We start from the raw sequence: 17,429 nt of genomic DNA on the forward strand, positions 1-17,429 counted from the left end.
ACAGAGGCATCCGAGACCCAAGAAAGCTTGAAAACCGTTATTTTCAACACTCTTGGATGTTTCCTAAATTAAGTTTAGCCCTTGGAAATATACCAAAAACTACAGATCTAGGTTTTGAGAAATGTCTTCTATGTCCTTTCTAGTATAGGTCACAGCTGGGAGGGAAATGTTCAGAAACTGGTGTGTGTGTGTGTGTGTGTGTGTGTGTGTGTGTGTTGCCACCACATGCAGCCTCTGAGACACTTTCTCTCAGAGAATGTGTATAAATATATTTGGGGCTCCAAGAAGCTAGGAAAGAAAGGGTGTCTGGGAAGTGAGCCCCACCAGCACAAATGCCTTAACTGAGCAACAATCAGCCCCAGCCTGCCATTTCTCTTCACCCTTCATCCTTCACTCCTGGTCCCAAGAAACATGAGGGCACAGAACTACGTAAATAAATGGAATATAGCCACACATATACACTGATATACCAGCACATAAAATAACATCCCACAAAATAATTTTAAGACACAAAAGCATGACTCTCAAAGATAAAGGGGACCACTTTCTAATGACCAAAGATCCAATTCATCAGGAACACATAGCTATTTCAAACTTAATGCACTGAAAAAACGGAGCTTCACAATCCCAAACTTGACAGAACCACAAGAACAACTTGGCAAATCCATCATCATAAAAAGAGACTCAAACAATTGAACATGGGTGTGTGACATCTAGGACTGCTCCTTCTCGAACAGTATCTGACCACGTTACCGCTCACAAATTGAGATTCAGTGACAGCATTTTCTCAAAGCCACCCAGCTGGTAGGGAGCCCAACTGAGATTCAAATCCAGGCTCATCTGACCCCAAAGTCAAAGCATTTTCCAGTGGAGCCGCTGACAAGAACTAGGAAATAGACGACAAGACCGGAGCTATTTTTTTAATATACATAATTCATTTGGTTGAGTATTTTTCCCCTCCTCAGTAGCAGTTAGTTGCTATTTCTCCCCACCTGTTAATTACTGGGGTTTGTGTGGGGGTGGATTTGGCTTCCCGAGGCAGCCCACACAGGTTGTCACACTGTCAAAGATTCCTCCATTAACAGGCTGTCAATACGCCGCCAACAGCCGCCATTTGGTTTGTTCAGGGAGCGGGAGTTCTGGTGTGGAGACTTGGCTCTATCATTTAGAGGAATTTAAAAAAATAAGGCAAGAGGCAGATGTCTTCCAGTCTGTTCTTCCACAACAGACTCAGGGATATGGCGTGGGCTTTCGCTGGGAGGAGGAGGGAGATGGGCTTTCAAAATAAGTGTAAAGAAGGGGGAAAGCTAGGCATGAAGGAGTGAAAAATGAGAAGGATGCATTTAAAAATACAGTTTTGCCTTTGCTCCAGACTTCCCGTGGACAAGTTTCTGAATAATGCCAAGTTGTCTGTATCCTCATTCCTGTGGTCTTCTCAAACTCTAATTTTAAAAAGTGGCTAAAAAGCTATAGTTCTGATTTTCAAAACAGAAGGTGCTATTTTGCCTGCAACCTTTTCAAAGTCACTATAATGAAATAGAGGGAAAATCTACCGGTCCGCTGAGATACTTTCTGAGGCCAGTGTCCTTTCTGTTAATTAGTAAGATTAGCCCCTGAGACTGGCCCTCCCAGCTCACCACTAACAGAGATGCCTGTAGAAATGCCAGCATTTAAGAGTGCTTCATATAACAGAATGGAAAAGCCTGGCTTTTGAGCAACTACATTTAGAACTGGGGCCTCCATAAACACATGTTAGCAGCTCTATTTCTGTTTCCTACCTACAGCTTCCAGCACCTGTGCATTAAAATATTCTTGAGTTCTCTCCAACCAATAAGACTTCACAACCAGCTCAACTGAAAACTTCATGTTTCCAAAAATGGTATTGAAGTCGCCTTTGTTGTAAAAGTGATGTTTCTAGTACTCAGATTTCAGGAAATGAGGAAATACATCCACCTCCCCATGTCTACCCCCTTTTTAGTTCATGGGACAAATAATGTTATTACTTAGGCCCAGTGAGTCAGTCAAAACTACAGCATTACTTCACAATGAGGACATAAGTTAACAAAAAGCAATTATGTTGGCCCTGATCATCACCAAAGACATGAAACGATGCTCTCTCAGTGGAGGAAGGGCATGCATGTTTAGAGGTTGTACAGGCATTAACGAACAATGGGGAAGACAGAAGAATCTTGGAAATTTCCAAGGGTCTCTGATCCAGCAGGATTCATTACAAGCCTCACCCAGGAGATCTATCAGAAAGAACATGGAAGGCAAATAATGTAAGTTTCTCCCAACATCTTAACTCTAGACTGTGCCCAGCACTCCATGTCTCTTCCCATGGGTTGTCCCCAGAGAATCCCCTATAGGACTTTCCCCTACAAGACTAGAAAGGAATTTTTAAATCAGACACCAACCTTGATTTCTTTTTTTCTATGGCTGCCAGGAGCCTTTGAGGCAACATTTTCAGAATGTTTGTCCTGGTGGCTTCTGTTGCTAGCTATGTCATGGAACAGGAGTTGAAAAACTAAAGCCAAAGGGCCAAATTCACCCTGATACCTACTTTTGCAAATACAGTTTAATGGAAACACCATCATAACCATTTGCTTGTGAACTGTCTAGGGCCATTTTTATGCTGTAAGTGCAGAGGCAGTAGTGACAAAGGAGACCATATGACCCACAAAGCCTGAAATATTTATTACCTAACCCCTTATGAAAAAATCTCCAAGTTGAAAACATGGACAGATTATGGATAAAATATTCAAAGTACATTTCTAAAGAAGGGCTGATATGATATGGCAAGAAAGTTAGCCAAATTGAAAAAAAAAAAAAAAAAAAACCTCCCCAAAAATAAGTAAGCACTTAAGCCAGTGGATGATCCAAGGTCATTCTTTTCTTTCTGAAGATATAGGATCATCAGACAGTTGGACCTATAATCAGTGATGTCCAGAAAATGCTGGGTGGAGTCTGAAAGAGGGAAAACCTTACCAGGCAAACCAGCAGAGATCCCACCTTACAGAGAATGAACTTAGTCTAGTCTTAAGAAAGGGAAACAAGTCTCCCCTGAGAATTCATAACCATAATCAACCCTTCAGCAAATTTGGGGCTGGAATTCACACTCACTAACTTTGTGGCATGAAAACACCCAAAGCAATAATCTCATTCAGACTAATTGGGACTGGTGCACCCCCATGGCTTGGAAGAAACCAATGCATGTCCTCCCTGGAGGAATGCATCTGACATACACACAAGCCTTAAATGTTCAGTGACAAAGTTTAAAGGAACATGAGCTCATAATCAAAAATTACTTAACACATGAGAAAAGCTTAGAGTAGTCAGCAAAGAACAAAATCATTTATTCAAATAACAGCAGCAATAATAATACTAATGATAACTAACACTTTTATAAGTTACTCTGTGTAAGATATCTCAAGAACTTTACATACACTTAATCATTTAATCCTCAAAGCAATCCACTGAGTTGCAATTGCTTTTATTCCCATGTTCCAGATGAGGAAAGTAAAGCACAATGTCTTCAGATATTAGAATCCAAAACAATATATGTGATGCATTTAAAGAAATAAGAGATTGGGGTTATAAGACTCATAAAGGACCAGGCATTTGAAAGAAAGATTCAAAGTTATACAAATGAAAAGTATAATAAATGAAGATAAAAACTCAAAATGAAGGCTAACTAACAGATTAGACACAGTTGAAGCAAGAATTACTGAACTGGAAATAGCTCCAGAATGAAAACAGAATTACTCAACAAGATGATGAATGCAAAAAGCTTTAAAAATAAATAAATAAATAAATAAAAATAAAAAATAAAAATAAGAACAATATAGAACCCCACACTGAGAGGCAGCATAATAAATCTACCAAACACCAAGTAACAGACAAATCCTTTCAAGGTACTCAGAGAAAAACTGGCTTACTTGCAGTGTCATGGCACTTAGACTTCTGCACGACTCCCAGCAGCAATAATGGAATCCATTTAAAGTGCTGAGGTAAATGAGATTTCCCCCAGGAATGTTATAACCATCAAGGCAATATTTAAAGAATGAGAGTAAAATGGAAACAGTTGCAGACAAACAAAAACTGACTTAGACTCTAACAGACATTTACTTAAAGGAGGTTCTAAAGTATCCACTTTATAAATAAAAGAGGGGCAGCTGGGTGGCTCACTTGGTTAAGCATCTGACTTTGGCTCAGGTCATGATCTCACAGCTCATGGGTTCAAGCCCCACATCAGGCTCTGTGCTGATAGCTCAGAGCCAGGAGCCTGTCACTTTGCCTCTCAAAAATAAATAAACATTTAAAAAATTAAAAAGAAGAAATATAAGGAGCAAATACCAGTACATAAAATAGTATCATACAAAATAAACTTTAAAATTTTGAAAAGTATTATCATTGATAAAGGTCATTTCATAATGACAAAAAGACTTAATTCACAAGGAAAGTACAATTTCAAATTTGTATGCACCTAAAAAAAACCAGCTCATATTATAAAACCCAAAAATTGACAGAACTAGCCAAAGAATTAGACAATTCCATTATATGAGATTTTAACACACCCATCCCCATCATTGACAACAATGGGAGGAAAAGTCAGATAAAGAACATCTAATGGACGTATGTGGAATGCTACAGCCCCAACTGAAGACTGTACATTGTTTTCAAGAATGGGTTGGTTGATAGCTAGATAGTAAGAGTGTATTTATTTGGTTGACAGCCTGATGGCAATTTAAGAAGATGCTGAAAGTAATACCAGTGGGCAATTATGGTGGCCAGAATTAAAGTCATGAATATGGAGAGGAAGAAAGTGAAGAATTTTAAGAAAGATTAAGGAAGAATATTCATTGAACTTCATAATTAATTAAATGTTGAGTGTGAGGAATGAGAGGAGACGAGAAAGATTCACTCTCCAGACTGTCTGCTCTCTGAGTTAGGGAAAATCAGAGAAGCAGAGCTGGGATGAAAGGGGTGAATTTCATAGAAAATGTAATGATATTGAGCTCCATAAGGTATAGCCGACTTTCAGTAGTCAGTCAGTTTTATGATCAAAGAGTCGGAAAAAATATTTGTTTTGGAGATACTGTTTCAAAGATTGTTAGAATATGCATGTTGATGCATATGGAGAAGAAGAAATGTCACAGCCATGCACAGATTTTAAAAAAACACAAAACTTGAAGACTTGGGTAGAATATTACATCAGTTACCTGTTGCTACAGAGCAACTTAATGGCTTTTATTTGCATACAGTTTGCAGTTTGGCAGCTGGGGCTGGGTTCATCCAGATGTTTCTTCTGCTAGTCTCACCTGTGATCATTCATATGGCTACAGCAAATTGGTAATGCAAAGGGAATGACTGATCTAGAATATTCTCACTCATTGTCTGGCAATGGGTAGGCCAGTGTGTCTTGGTTCTCTTTCATGTGACCTCTCCAGCAGGCTACCTGCAGTTAACGCTGTAGGCTCAGAGTTCCAAACTGTCAGAAGAGGACAACCCCAATGTGCAAGGAACTTTTATGACTCTGTTTGCTAATTTCTCTAAATCCTATCTGCTAATTTCCTGAAAGCAAACCATGAGACCATGCCCAGATTCAATGGATGCAGAAATAAACTCTGCCTCTTGACTGAGGACCAGAAAAGTTGTATTACACAGGGCTGAGCACCCAGGAATGGAAAAGATAGTCAACGCCACCGTTGTAGTCTTCTAGAGATCCAGCAAAGAACTACTAAGCTGGAGAGCAGTATGCAGAAAGCCTGAGAGCTCATCTATGTATAACCCAAGGGAACAGAGCTTGGAGGACTATAAATGGCACCTACAGGGTGAGATAAACCTGAAGAGAAGTAGCAGGACTTATCCAGAAAGAAGTTGCTAGTGCTCTTAGCAGGGACAGTTGTTTTTGGTTTTCTTTTCATGTATGCAACTAAATACAAATGGGCAAAATGTTTTATGAGGGGTGTGTCATTTTTCCTCAGGTTAATCAAGGTATAATTGGTATATCCAAAAAAATGCACATAAATGATGCCATTTGGTAAGTTTGGGCATATACACTTGTGTGACCATCACTACAACCCAGGTAATGAACATAATCCATTTTCTCCAAAAGTTTCTTTGCATTCTTTTGTTGCACTTTCTTTCTTTCTCCTCTTTCCCTCCCTCCCTCCATCCCTTCCTTCCTTTTTTCCTTCCTTCCTTCCTTCCTTCTTTTCTTCTTTCTTTAAAAGTTTTTTAATGTTTACTTATTTTTGAGAGAGAGAAAGAGACAGAATGTTTGTGGGACAGGGGCAGAGAGAGAGGGGGACACAGAATTCAAAGAAGATTCCAGGCTCCATGCTGTCAGCAAAGAGCCCAGTATGGGGCTCGAACCCATGAACTGTGAGATCATGACCCAAGCTTATGTTGAACACTCAACCGACTGAGCCACCAGGCGCTTTTCTTCCTTCCTTCTTTCTTGCCCTCCTTCCTTCCTTCCTTCTCTCTCTCCTTCCCTCCCTCCCATCTCTTTCTTTCTCTCTTGTGTGGTAAGAACACTTACCATGAGATCATACAATGGAATGTAATTCAGCCTTTAAAAAGAAGGAAATTCTGTCATTGGTGACAACATTGATGGAACTGGAAGACATGAGGCTGAGTGAAATAAGTCAGCCACTGAAGGACAAATCCTACATGATTCCATGAAGTATGTAAAGTAGTCGAAGGTACAGAAATAGACAATGGGATGGTAGTTACTAGGGGAAGGGTGACTGGACTATTGAGAGCAGGAGGATGGTGGGGGCAGAATTGCAGAGGGCTGAGCTGGAAGTGAGAAGGAGATAAATACATGGGACTCCTTTAGCGAGCCTGGTCTTAAAGAAGAATACAGGACAATTGGACAGTTTGTTCCTTTGTTCTGTGGGACATACATAAAACCAAGCATGTTTAAGATTTGGCAGAGAAGCAAAGGAAGTAAAAAAGAGCAGAGGCAGACTGAGCAAAGAGAGAAAGGAAAATGATGGAGGACTGATCACCAGACAGAAAAGAAGGCCTCTTCCATGGTAACAAGAAGAAAGAGGGAAACCATCTTGCAGAAATGTAAAGGTGACCGACAGCAATGAAAGATGTGGCCCACACACCCACTTTCTCACTGTCTTGTGCAGTGACCCAGCATGTGCCTTGTCCTTACAAATTACAGGACAAACAGAATCAGGGCATGAGTTTGGAATCAGAACAAACCCGAATCCTGATCCTGACTTTCACAATCAGTAACTGAGCAGTGTTGGGAAAGTAACTGAACACTTCTGATCATTGGTTCTTTAGTCTGTAAGTGGAATCATGATCCCAGATGCACACTGCCTGTGAAGACCACATGCAATAATATTGGTGAAGCCTGAACACACAACTTTAATTCTTTCCCCTCCCGGGCAGGCCCCACCCACCCAATGAGCTGCATGGCATTAGGGAAATTACGATACTTTTCTGAGTTCTAGGGCTTCCATCTGTAGAAGCACAGCCTGGACTCATGGGGTCCCCAGACTCCTTGGGGCTCTGATATTCTCAGTATCTAGGAATTGCCCCAGCCCATGGCCTGCCAAGCATTTGAAGGGAGGACAAGTTTGCACAATGGCAGGAAGAAAGCCCAGAGGGAATATTCTGAAAGCTCGTGGGAGTCCTGAAGAGTTCTGTTCACGCACCAAATGTAGGGGCAGGAATCACAGAGCCTGTTGAAGAAAGGACAAGAGGTAACTTGATGGTGACGTTTCTGAAGGAGGTACTTTTCTAGAAGCTTGACAATTGCTCTCTGGAGCCCAAAACCCAGCAGGCTGCCAAAACCTATTCCTTCACTCATTTGGAAAGCATTTATCAAGTGTCTGTTTTGTGCCGAGCACTCTGTTGGTATTAGAGACCTAACAGTGATCAAAATAATTGAACATCATTGCTTTGAACAGTTAACGTTCTAGTAAAATATATCAGAAAGTAATCAGCGCTATGGAGAAAACATAAAGCAGAGGAGAGAGAGAGGCTGTGGATCGATGCAGGTGTCATTTTTAAAGGGTTGTCAGATGGTTTGTGAGTTAGAGCCCTGCATCGGGCTTTCTGCTGTGAGCACAGAACCTGCTTTGGATCCTTCGTCCCCCTCTCTCTTTGCCCCCCTTTCTCTCTCTCTCTCTCTCTCTCTCTCTCTCTCAATAAATAAATAAACCTTAAAAGGGTTGTCAGAGAAGGCTTCCCTGAGAAGGCAGTGCTTAGGTAAGGGCATCAGAATAAGGAGGGTAATGGCTTTGAGAAAATATTAATTGCCAATGTAGGAATGTGCTAGATATGTTCAAACCCCAATTCAGGAACATTTGCTGTGGATATGATATACATCACTATATGAGACTCCTCTCTAGACACTCAGTTAAGAATCATAATGAAAAACAATTGTAAGTGTAATATCATAAGAAGATATTCGGAATCAAATAGATTCAGGGTCCCATGTCCTTTGCTCCAGCCATCTCCTTGCTGCATAGAGCCATGAGTCACCTGCAGTAAACCCTGATATCTACACTGAATTATTAAAAGCCCATGTAGCTTCTAGACTTGATCTCCTTCCCACCCATATTTTCTTTTTTTTAATAGTTTATTGTAAAATTGGTTTCCATATAACATCCAGTGCTCTTCCCCACAAGTGCCCTCCTCCATTACCACCACCTCCCTTCCCACCCATATTTTCTTAAGGTTTATCAGTTTCCTTTTCTTTTTTACAGGATAAAACTATTAGTTGAAAAATCTATTTTGTTCTGTTGGAAGCCCTTTCCCTAATGACATTATCCAAAACAGACTTTAAGATTAAAGCTTTTTTTCTTCAGAGAACAAATTCTACAACTCAGCACTGCTCTCCAGTCACGGGGATTATTTATTCCTACGTAGGAACGACTCCATAATTTTCAGTTTCTCTCTCATTCTTTCTTATGTTCCTAACTTGATTTTTGCTCCTCAGTGACATATTTCAAGCAATCTTCTGGGGACAGCAAGAAGCCAATTTTGAGAAGAAGGATGCAAAAGTGCCTATTTAAAATGCTGACGTTCTGTTACCCACATGACGTAATTGAGAGGTCGTAAATCTGGGATGGTGAATTTCCTTCAAATTCTCACACACATTCTGAATTGATTAGCCAAAGGTAGCCAGTTTCTGTGCCTTCCTATGTCTCATCATCGTTTTCAAAGCCTTTTCATATGCCTTCATTTACCATCCTGTGGTTCCCTCCCTCACCACTGACCTCCCAATCATGAAGGTCCATGAACAGTCTGGGTTTTCCCTGATCTTGGCCCCCTTGAGCATTGGAAGCTCCCAGACACATTCTCTGTTGTGCACTCAGCACTGTGATTCTGTCCAGCTTGTCCCCATCGCTCACCAACCTTGGAAGGTATCTCCTTCTCAACAGACTCAATTTTGGTGATCCCCAGGGCTCTGTTCCAGCCCTCTTTGTTGTGTGAGCCCCAAACCCTCTCACTGGGTCCCCTCTTGTACATGTGCCAACGTTCCACCCACAGCCTCCAAGTTGCTCATTTAGTCCCTACTGACTGGACTCTGGCTGTCCACTTGTCAGGAGACCCTGTAGCCCCAATGGGTCCATTTTACAAGCAAGCCTATGCGTATTTCCCTTTGCAAACTTATGCTCAGACATGTGCTCTGTGACACTTGCCAAGAGACCATCACCTTCTCTTTTATGCTCCTGCTTCAACTTATACAGACCTGCATGACTGCATAAACATGCTAGGGTCAGGATTTTTTTTTTCTTGCAATGGGGTCTTTGAAGTCGTCAGTGGTTTTATGTACATCTCCCTAGTGCCTAGCATAGCAGCTCAATAAGTGTGTTTGGACTGATGGAAGGAAGGAAGGAGGGAAGCAGGAAGGAGGGAGAGAAGGAAAGAGGGAAGGAAGGAAGGAAGAAACATTTTATCTTCAAAACTATCCTGATTTTACAGATGGAGGAAACAAGTTCCGAGAAATGCAGAACTTTTCCAGATTCCACAGTTAGAGACTGTGGTTCCCATTCTCAGATTTCAAATGACAAGTACTTCTCTATGCCACAGGAATCTCAGTCATTTTCCCTCCATTGTCCTGGAAAACAGCATGGGCATCTTGTTGTTGTTGTTGTTGTTGTTGTTGTTGTTGTTGTTAAGATAAACCAAGAAGGATAACTCCCTGGAGTTGAAAAGCTGGGACAAGGCTTTTCACCTTGTCTCTCCCTGCACTTCCTCAGCCCGAGAGGCAAAAATTGTGTTGATCTCACCAGTCAGCAGAAAGTTATCAAATCATTTCTCAGCCAAATCCTACAGGATTGGAGGTGCCAGCCATACTCAGCCCCATAATTATTTCTAGTGTCCATTCCAAGATGAATGAGTTATGAAATGAAAAGTTGTGAGCATGGCCTACCCTTGCCACCATGGTTCCTGGGGCTGCAGGCACTCTTCATTGCTTCCAGAGACTTCCAAGCCTTGTGATCCTCTGTCCTGTGGAGGTAGCCCCATGGCCAGAGCCTCTGGGCAAGAGGAAGTCTATGGCAGTTGCTGGCCACTAGAGCTCCCCTTGACAGGGCATGAGCCCAAGGAAATGAAGACAAGGATGGGGAGGGGAGAAGGGCCTGGCTCTGCCCCCTCATTCTTGTTGCCCATTCCAGCCTGCTTCAGTCTGTAAAACCTGTCTCACGAAGGGTTGGCCAGGAGTCCCAGCAAGCTCAGCCGCTTGCTGTTCAGAGTCTAATGGGGGACCTTACCTTCCCATTGGCAGGAAATGGCTACAAACAGTGGGGGACAGGACACAGCAGAGTGCTGCTGGAGGGTAAAGGCTTTTTAGAGCTCTCCTTCTCACCCAGTTCCCCCAGCTAGGAAGAAGCTGTCTCTGTTGGAGGTTGTGGTTGCCGGGCAGGTTCTGAGCTAGCTCTACCTTCTAGAAAGGCTGCCTTTTGGTGGCTAAGAATGCAGTCATCTGACAGCCTGCAGCTGCAGAGCCTTATGGTCCCACCTCAGTTTTTAAGGCAAGGCCATACTCTTCCAGGGAGGCCCTGGGAACAGTGAGTGTCCCAGGCATCGGGCATTACAGTCTATGCATGACCCCTCTCATATGCAGTCCTGGCTTGGAAGCTATGTTTCGGGTTGGCCAAGAAGCTGTGAGATCTGCCTTAGGGTCACAGTCTACCCACCCTTTACTCTTTCACAGACTTTACACTCCAACCCAAAAAAAAACTTCTTGCACTCCTGACCCTGTCTCAGTCCCTGCTTCCAGAAAAATCCAGTTGACACAAAAGTCTGTACCAGGTGCATGCCACTTACTTGGCCTCACCAGTGATTTTTATTCTCTTTTATCCTACTTGATGAAATTTTTACTCTGGATATTTGATCATTTGGAGGTGGAGTATGGCATAATTGGGGAGAGATGTGATTTTCAAATGCACCTTTAGACTTTGTTCACTAGAAGAGGAATTACTTCACTCAGATCTTCATCCAGCCTAATGTTCTAAATCCAGTGCCCATTGTTTGGTGTCCAGATGGTTCTAAATCCAGTGCCCATTGTTTGGTGTCCAGATGTGCTTGTGCTCTTAAAAGATTACTGATGCAAACAAATAAGGCTTCCTACATGAGCAAGTTGTTTTATTTTTCTTTCTTTCTTTCTCACTACCAGCTGTCTAGACAAACTTTCAATCTACAGTCCATTCTCCTGAGAGAACTCCTTTGGTTGTGGGAGAGGGGGATGAGTACATTGAGGGGAAGAAGGAGGATGGAGAGTATCCTGTGGCAGATTCATAACCCACTATTGTAGTGGATACCCTTGGGATTCTTCCCAGCATCTTTACAGGTCATGCTCTCATCCCTGCTGATGTGAGTATTAGTGGCTCCCTCCTTGGAAATAATGTCATGGGCTGACCTACAGCTTCCCTACAACCAGCACAGGCTATAACTAATGACTCAGCAACATAAAGTGAGAAAACTAGTTCCCTTACCTGAGGTAAGGTCTTTCCTTCAAGTCAGTTCTTTGTTTGCTATGAACTCTCCCAATACAAAAATATCTGCGGTAATGGCCATGCTATTTGTGAGAGGGTAAGAAAATCTCAGTAAGTCTGCCTAAAGTCACTTTAGAAGAAATGTTCATTTGATTAGTCTTTCCATTTAACATATATTTCTTAAGACTGTACTTTCTACGTAAGGTTAGGCACCGTGGGGAGTCCCACAATTGCTGACTTCATATTGTTGGAAAACTGTTCCAGTTATCCATTGCCGAGTGACAACCACCCCCCCAACACACACACACACACACAACTTGGCAGCTTAAAGCAGTGACAATTGTAGACTGCTCTGAATCTACAATCTGGGCAGACACTGGTGAGGACAGCGCACCTCTGTTCCACATGGTATCGGCTGGAGCCACACAAACGCTGGGGCTTCTTGTAGGAAGATTCTCGCCCTCACAATCTGGTGGTTGACGCTGGCTGTTGGCCCATCCTTCCCCCAGGACTGTGATGGGAACAACTACACACAGCCTTTCCTGCGGCTGTATGGCTCCCTCACGGTATGGTGACTGCGTATCGCAAAAGGGCCAGACAGAAGCCGTGTCATCTTTCATGACAGCCTTGTTAGTCTATGAGCATTATTCCCACCACCATAGACACTGGCTCATCCAGACTCAAAGAAAGGCAAGAGATGCCACTCCCAAGCAGAAGCATTTCACTGTGAAACATCATGTGGAATGAGACATATGGATGCTGCCAACTTTTGGAAAATACACTTTCAAACAAGAGGTACAGCTGAGCCCACCTGACCCTTATAGTCATTATTACCATAAGGCAATGTGAGTTTGAGCCAGAAAGTAAGGGTAGAAATGAGCTCAGGGCACTAGACTATCACTATGCTCAGCTTACTTGGACTAGAGCAGAGGACTGGAGTGATTGCCATTGTCACAGCTTTCCTGAAGATGAGGTGCCCACTGGCATGGCATGTCTATCAAGAGCTGCTTTCTCTCTGCTTCCCCAATCAGAGGAGAAATATAGTAGCCATGTGACTTCCTTCCTTCCTTCTTCCTTCCTTCCTTCCTTCCTTCCTTCTTCCTTCCTTCTTCCTTCCTTCCTTCCTTCCTTCCTTCCTTCCTTCCTTCCTTCCTTCCTTCCTTCTTTCCTTCCTTCCTACCTTTGTCTTTCTTTCTCTCTTTCTTTCTCTTTCTTTTATACAGGATAAATGTCAAGTAATATGAAATTTAAGGATTTTTTTTATCAGACAGAAACATGGACAAGCAAACTGAAAGCCCTTGTGATATGCTGTTACAGAGAGGCGCTTAAGGTTAGTCAGTCCTCTGATTTCCAGGATTACTAAAAGGAGAGTAATACCTCTCATGTTTCTTCACTGAGCTTATTTCACTACAGAAATCAGAGTCACAAGGGCCTTTTTGATCAGTCCCTTTAAGCCTGATGTGTAGGCAGTAGGCAAAGGGAAAGAAAATGAATTCAAAAGGGCATTGTCCTCAGTGCCACCAGGACTTGGGTCGTAGGTTTACTGGGTGACCCTGTGCAAGTTGCTTAAATTCTCTGACCAACATTCAGCAAATATTTATTGAGTGTCTATGTGAGCCAGGCAACGTTCTAGGCCCTGAAGACAAAACAAAACAAGCGATAGGGAATCATAGTCTCTTTCTTTACAGAGAACATATTTTAGAGGTAGAACAAACAAAAGAGAGACTATGTTAAGTGTTATGTTAATAAATAATAATGCAGGATAAAAAGCCAAAGCATGATGGGAGTAGAGTGATACTGATAAGCCTTCCCTTATAAGGACCTGAAAAGGGGATGGTGGTAGCCACACAGATGTCTGAAGAAAGAACACTGCATGAAGAGTCAACAAGTGTGGGGCACCTGGGTGGCTCAATCGGTTAAGGGTCTGACTTCAGCTCAGGTTAAGATCTCACAGTTTGTGAGTACAAGCCCTGCATCTGGCTCGCTGCTGTCCCCAAGAGGCTTCAGATCCTCTGTCTTACTCTCAATCTGTCCCTCTCCACCCTCTTAAAAATAAGTAAACATTAAAAAAAATAGTCAACAAGAGACCTGAGACTCCCTTGTGCTTGTCATGTTGAGGCAACGGCAAGAAGAAATCTCAGTCAGTGAGACTGGGGTAGATAGCAGGTGGGAAGATGAGCAGAGGCAGGAGATGAGACTGAGAGGCAGTGTAGCCTGGCCCAATGGGCAAACAAGGAAGTAGTGGAAGTGGGAAGGAGTGGCTTGATTCTGGTTGCTGTCTCAATGTGAGAGCCAAGGACATGCTGAAGGATCAGGGGTAGCGCCGGTATGAGAAGGCTGTTAGGGAAATAAAATAAAATGTGTGTGCAAAATGCCTTGCACACTGCCAATTCTCAGCCCACTTCTGCCCTGCATCCTACCATTTCTTCTAAGTAAAGCAAAATCTCTGGAGAATTCACACAGTCTTTTGGGCCAAGAAGAGGGAAGAAGGGAAGGGTGTCCCTACATCAGTCAGCACATGCATGCCCACCTTCTCTGCCAACATGTTGCCAAGGTCCTCTATGCCCTGTCTGAGAGGAGACTCACAAGTGATCCATGAGGGTCAACTACAGGCATTCTCCCCCACCTTTGTCTTTGTGCATGCCACTTCCCACCATCAATCATCTTTTGCCTTGGTTCTTCATGTGAAGATCCCTCACAGGCCCCACAAGATTCCACTTATTATGAGCGCTGAGGTTTCAGGAGGCCCCTCCAGGCCTTCCCTCTTCATTCTGAGTCAGAGCCGGCCTCTGCAGCTTCCCAGCACCCTGGAGCTTAGCATCCCTCAAACTTCACCACACTAGATTGTGAGCGCGGCAGGGCAGACTACCCACCCACGTTACTCTTCTGCATACAAAGACAGTGCAGTTTCTCCATTCGGCCAATAACTGGTCTCTTCTTCCTCATAAGCCCCCTCTCAATTGGTGAGCAGGAAAAGAAAACTAAATTTGGTTTAAGCTGTTACTCTTGGGTTAGATTCTAAATTTAAAGAATTGATTGAATTACATGTTTGGTCTTGACACTGCTCAGACTCTCAGACTTCTGAAGGCCCTCTCACAGGCTCCATCCTATCACTCATGGTGCACCATGGGGTGGATGGACTGTGTGTGGGGAGGGGGATGATTGGAGTGTCCCTGAACTGACCAGTTGTGCTCTGGGTCCTCTCTGGCTTCCACTATGGAGATGCAGTGCTGGCTGCACCTCACAGTGGCATCCCCTGAGCCCCAGGCATCCTGCTGCAATATCCCTGGTTGGTTGGAGCTATGGACTGGCCTCTCTCAGCTCCTTCAGCATCTGGTGGTGCTCTCTGGCAGCCTGGTCCTCACCTGGGCTCTTACTCCTCTTCTCATAGACCCTGCTGTTGGTGACCTTGCCTTCCCTACAGGGCCACCCTGTGGTGCACTCTTTCTCTCAGAACATGCACCCTCCATCCCCAATTCCCATCCATGCCACTGGGGAACCAAAGTGACTCAGGGATGCCAAACACAGCCCATCCACTTCTCTGGCCATTTGTCTTCTCGGACAAGATCTCACTTCCTGTCTTTTCACATCTGCCAAGACTAGTAAGAATGGGCTTTTCTCCCTGTCTCTTCTTGATTTGCAGACTTCTGAATACAAAATTCTTTGACCAACTCTACCAGACCTACCTCTTGCTGTATTAAATGAGAACTAAAACAATTTAGAATGTTTACCAGCTCCACAAAAACTGTCCTTCAGGCCTGTATCTGTTAGCTATGGCTACAATAATGCTGTGTAACAAACAACCACAAAACCCCCATGGTACACTCTCAATAAGTATTTATGAGGCTCATGGGTATGGAGGTTGACTAGGGGTCAGCTGGCCGAGGCTGGGTTCCACCAGGATAGCTCAGCTGGTGTGATTCTGCTTCACTTGTTCCTCTCCCCTGTCCTGGGACAAGCAGGCTAACACTATTCGCAAGGACATGGAAGAGTACAGAAAGGAAGCCTAAACGTGCAAGCATGTTTCATGCTTCTGCTGGCTTCAGGCCTGTTATTACCCCATGGGCAGAAGCAAAGCACATGGGAGTGAAGAAATATACCTCCCTTCAAATGAGAGAGCTTTACAAAGTCATGTGGGTAAGGTTATTACTGGTAAGGGAGTGAAGAACATAAACAGAAATCTTTAATACTGACTATTTTAGAAAGAACATTTTAAGGCCCCATTCTTAGGGTGCCTGGGTGGCTCAGTCAGTTGGGCATCCAACTTCAGCTCAGGTCATGATCTCGTGGTCCATGAATTAGAGCCCCCTGTCAGGCTCTGTGCTGACAGCTCAGAGCCTAGAGCCTGCTTCAGATTCTGTGTCTGCACCCTCCCACTTGCTCTCTCTCTCTCTCTCTCTCTCTCTCTCTCAAAAATAAATAAACATTAAAAAAATTTTATAAAGCCCCATTCTGATATGCCACCCTGGGGCTTATGATTGTCTTGAACCAATTGGAATGATTGTCCCTATTACGAAATTTCTATTCATCTGCCTCCTTTCTTTAAAGCTGTGGCCTCCTTAAGGTCAGGGACTATATTCTGTTCATCTCTGTAAGCTCGGAGTGCCTGTATGTAGTATTTGTAGTGGATATTATAGTTCCCTCCCCATCATAAAGCCCATCTTCCTCTATGGCATGGTGGTCATATGCTTTGGGTGACAATGAGCACACTCTGATTCTTAGTGACCATCCTTCAAAAAGTTCATATGGGAACAAACCAAGGCTTAGGCTAATCAATGAATGGCATTTCCCTAGACACAGAATTTGGGGTGGTTTTACTGAATGAAGCTCAAATTTCTATTGCCTTGTAGAAATGAATGCCAATCATCTGCATATGAATGAGAAAACACCTAGCCCTGGTCTACCAACAGCCAAATTGCTAACATGAGGGAAGCTAGTCTAGCACAAAGCAGATTTGAGAGAAACACAGATAACAGATGATAGACAGCTGAATTGCGCCCTGCCTCTAGTTTTCATTTAAATGACCCCATATTCCCATACCCCGCACACTTTGGCCTACTCTATGCCTTTCACTTTATACCACTTTTTCCCAAAGTACAACACTTGCATGTTTATTTATTGACATGAATGTGTTTATTTCTTCATTGTCTATCATCTCACACTAGAATGCAAGCCCCATGTGAGCAGGGTCTATTATATTTACTGCTCTATCCTCCACATCTAGAACAGTGCCTGAATGTAAAATGTACTCAATAAAAAATTGTCATCTAGATGAAGAGATACGTGAATGAATGCGTGAACAAATAAATGCAATGTTTAAGTCAGTTTGAGGTTTCCATTATTTACCACTAAAAGAATCCTGCTATGCTTGTGTGGAAGGAAGAATCAGAGCTGGAGACACAATAACTGTCTTCTTATACTCAAAGGCTATGCAGTGAAGAAAGCATTTGATTCAAT

At 43.1% G+C, this 17,429-nt stretch overlaps 1 long non-coding RNA gene across 1 annotated transcript in view; it reads right to left on the reverse strand.

Annotated features, from left to right (window-relative positions):
* Positions 1 to 7,310: 7,310 nt before the first annotated feature.
* Positions 7,311 to 17,429, reverse strand: part of LOC115292906 — an 88,413-nt gene continuing 78,294 nt past the window's right edge. The window contains exon 6 of the long non-coding RNA XR_003909219.1: positions 7,311 to 7,706. This is a non-coding gene — a long non-coding RNA (uncharacterized LOC115292906). The remainder of the gene's footprint in view (positions 7,707 to 17,429) is intronic.

The sequence above is a fragment of the Suricata suricatta genome, chromosome 5, assembly GCF_006229205.1.
Source record: "Suricata suricatta isolate VVHF042 chromosome 5, meerkat_22Aug2017_6uvM2_HiC, whole genome shotgun sequence".
Taxonomy (NCBI): Eukaryota; Metazoa; Chordata; class Mammalia; order Carnivora; family Herpestidae; genus Suricata; species Suricata suricatta.